General features: G+C 38.0%; 1 non-coding gene across 1 annotated transcript; it reads left to right on the top strand.

The window, feature by feature from the left end:
• Positions 1 to 3600: 3600 nt before the first annotated feature.
• On the top strand, positions 3601 to 3707 carry LOC128291245 (small nucleolar RNA R71). The gene has a single exon (XR_008281021.1). It is a non-coding gene; the product is annotated as a small nucleolar RNA R71 (small nucleolar RNA).
• Positions 3708 to 3990: the final 283 nt, after the last annotated feature.

Genomic DNA, 3990 nt, shown 5'->3' with positions numbered 1-3990 from the left:
CCGAGGCATAAAAATAATTTATAATTTATTTTGATGCCTATAATATGTGTTAATTCATGTGTGACATTTTGATGTTTCGATTTAGAGTTATAAATGTGAATTTCACTAGAAAGGGCCTAGTAGTAAACATTGAAAGTATGATGGGGAAATGTGGGATGACTAGTTGATAATGCATGCAAAAATAAGGATTTGCATGTCAAATTTCCCCCCCTTAACATGAAGTGGCCGGCCATGACAAGGAATCATGGGCTAAACATGTCATGAAACATGTTTTGTTGGTGCACTAGGGAGAAACAATAAACAAATGAGTATGGGTAATAAAGAAAGAAAAAAAATGTGTGTGTGTGAGTGAAACCCCCCTTGCCGTGCATTGTGGAAGAGAAAAGAAAAATTTTGTTCATCCATTTTTCTTCTTTGGCCGAAAATACTAAGGAAAAAGGGAGGATTTTTGCTTCATGCTTGGTTTAGAAGAGAACTAGAAGGGGATTTGGCTATACTTGCATCAAGATTAAGGTATGTTTGAGGTTGTGTCATGAGATTCATGCTTGTTTTGGTTGCTAACTTGATGTGCATGTTAGCCATGGTTCAAATCCTTGTTATGCCATGGAAATGGTATTTGGCCAAGGTGGATTTTGTGTTAATGCCATTGCATGTTAAATATGAAGCTTGTTAATGGTGTATGTGATGGGGGATTGATGGCTCTTGGACTTTCTTTTTAGTATTTTTGAGTGAGACATTAAGTTCTTTGCTTAATCATGACCAAAATGATGGTGTTGTGATGTATTCGGTCATGGTATATCCACAAGTATGATTCATGCATGTTGCATGGTAGGTAAGATTTGAGCTTTGAATATGTGTTTGCACATGATGAATTGGTATGACATATATACTATTTCAAGGTATATATATTTGCTTGGGATGATGTTTTCGGTTATGTAGTACATGAGAGATGTGTATTGAGCTACAATATGTAATCGTTAGTTAGTAAAATGCATGCTGTTTTGTGTGGTATTAAGTGCATAATCGGCCTCAACATGGGCATGCATATTCGGCCACATGAGGGGAAATTGGTGTGCATGCATTCGGTTAGAGGCAAGCATATTGATGCCTATTCTTGGCTTAGAAAATTCGCTAAGAGGAATACTAACTAAGGTGTTGAGTTCGATTCATGATTTTGTACATATGCGACTTTGATGCCTAATGAGTAGATATTTATATATTGGCTAGGCATCTTGAATTCCTCTTCCGATGCTCAAATGATAAAACCAATTTATTTGTTAAATTTAGCTCAAGAAGCTAGAGGTGGAGAATCAAGCAAAGGCAAAGGAAAGATAATCGAGTAGTCGATTGGAAATCGTTTCATCCAATATAAGGTAAGTCATAAAGCATATATTTGGCATTGATTTAAATGATCATAATATATATATGCAATTGTGTTTAATGAATTGATGTGTAAGTGGAAATGTATGTGTATGGAATGATGCCATTGTTGAATGTATAAAGGTAGTAAAATGCATAACGTATTGGTCTTGGCACTAAGTGTGCGGGTATAAATGGACACGGTGACAAGATTGGCACTAAGTGTCTTGGATTTAAAATTTGTACAGCACTAAGTGTGCGAATTTGATTATATAGCACTATGTGTGCGAGCTGATTATATAGCACTAAGTGTGCGGACTTATTATATGCTTTTGCATCACTATTGGCACTGAGTGTGCGATATTATCGAGTTGATCACGGACAGCGGATCGGGTAAGTACCTCGAGCTCATGATGAATAGAAAATACGTCCATGCTTGGGGTTGAATTGGTAAGCCTTAAATCTATGTGATGATTGAAATTGTATGGTTGTGCTGGAAAATGAGTTAATGTGTAAAAAAATGCTTGATTATCTTGTTGTGTAGAATATGAAATGTGGATGTATGAATTGGTACGAGATTGGACCGAAAGGTTCGAGGTATTATGGTATGGATTCGATATGGACGAGTACCTAGTTTCATTTGTTGTACATGTAGTAGTAATTTTATCGGTGGATTGACGAATGCTTATGACTTACTGAGTTGTAAACTCACTCAGTGTTTTCTTGTCACCCATTTTAGGTCACCGGGACTCGTCTTGTTGTGTGCTCGGAACCGTCGTTGAAGTCATCACACCGCTGAAATCTTGTGGTATTACTTTTTTGTTGTTGAAGAACATTTGGCATGTATAGGCTATTATATTTTGTCGATTTGTGGGATTGTAAACTTTAAGCCATGTGAAAATGGCCTATGTGGTCGTCGAGTGGGATGCTAGAACCTATAGCCACGAGTCTTAGAAACTCAAATTTTGTTAAGGTGGCCATAATTTGTGTCATGTATGATGGATGATTAAGGCCAAGGAAAAATTCATGAAATTGGCATAGTCTACTGCAGTAACTGTTGCGGACAGCAGCAGTGAGATGAGATTGAAAAATCACTAAAAATAGTATAAGTAGAATTAAACAGTGAGTAAATTATGGAACTGATCCTTGATGAATCTATTTTATATGGACGAAACGAAACGACCATATGAGCAGTATACTGGGAGATATTAAAGTTCTCGTGAGACAGGGCCAGAACGATTTCTGGGTCCCCTGTCGTGACTTTGAAAATTTACCATAAATTATCCAGAAAGAATTAGGAGTCATGCCTTATATGTACAGATTCCATTTTGAGTCTAGTTTCATTAGAAACAAACGGCACCAGTATTAAAGCCCTGTACAGAAAGATATTCAAGTTGTAACGCGCGGAGGTCAGAGCAGTCGATCCCTGTAACATGGGTGACTTTAACTAATAAACTGTACCAATTGGCCCAACCAAAATTCTAAAAATAAATCCATGGATGGATATATGAGTCTAAATTCAGGAAAATTTACGAAACCAGTTTCCGAGTTTTGGAACTCGAGATATGATTTTTAAGGCGACGGTGACGCAGTTTTCCAGCCTGTCCAGAAATGCCAAGTTGGTCGGTACTTTAAGAGGATTTGTCTCGTTAACCCCTCGTGTCCGACACCGGCGTCGGTCACGAGTTAGGGGTGTTACACTCGAGGTTCAGCTTCTTTTCATGCTGGTAAGGTGGTTGAAACCCTGGAGGGGGTTGTGGTCTTTGATTGCCTTGACCACCCCAAGAGAAGTTGGGATGGTTCCTCCAAGCTGCATTGTAAGTATTACTATAGGGGTTATTCTGAGGTCTAAAATTGTTACCCATATAGTTGACTTGTTCACTTGTAGTGCTAGGGTCGTAGGCTAGGCATTCTGTATTATTCATTCCTCCTCCATTTGTACTACATTGCATCAATGGATGTACATGTGTCGAGACACATAAGCCATCAATCTTTTTATTTAAGAGCTCTACCTGGTTTGATAACATGGTAACCGCGTCGAGGTTGAAAACACCGGCTACTTTATTGGGCTTTGTCCTCAAGACTTGCCACTGATAATTATTCAATGACATCTCTTCAATGAAATAATAAGCTTCCTCAGGTGTTTTATTATTTAAGGTTCCACCTGCCGCTGCATCGACCATTTGTCTTATTGAGGGGTTCAAGCCATTGTGGAAAGTTTGAACCTGTAGCCATAAAGGTAAGCCATGGTGAGGGCACCTTCTCAATAAGTCATTGTATCTCTCCCATGCATCATAAAGAGTTTCTAAATCCATCTGCATGAAAGAAGAGATATCATTCCTCAATTTAGCCATTTTAGCCAGCGAAAAATATTTAAGTAAAAATTTTTGGGTCATTTGTTCCCAAGTAGTGATTGACCCTCGTGGTAACGATTTCAACCACTATTTAGCCTTATTCTTTAATGAAAAGTGAAACAACCGAAGGCGAATGGCATCATCAGAAATGTCATTCATCTTAAAGGTGCTGCAGAATTCCAAAAAATTTGCTAAATGAGTGTTTGGATCCTCATCTTACAAACCATCAAACTGAACAAACTATTGTATCATTTGAATCGTGTTAGGTTTCAGTTCA

This window comes from Gossypium arboreum, chromosome 3 (genome assembly GCF_025698485.1).
Source record: "Gossypium arboreum isolate Shixiya-1 chromosome 3, ASM2569848v2, whole genome shotgun sequence".
Classification (NCBI taxonomy): domain Eukaryota; kingdom Viridiplantae; phylum Streptophyta; class Magnoliopsida; order Malvales; family Malvaceae; genus Gossypium; species Gossypium arboreum.
Note: the sequence above shows the minus strand (reverse complement) of the source record. Positions and strands in the feature narration are given on the sequence as shown.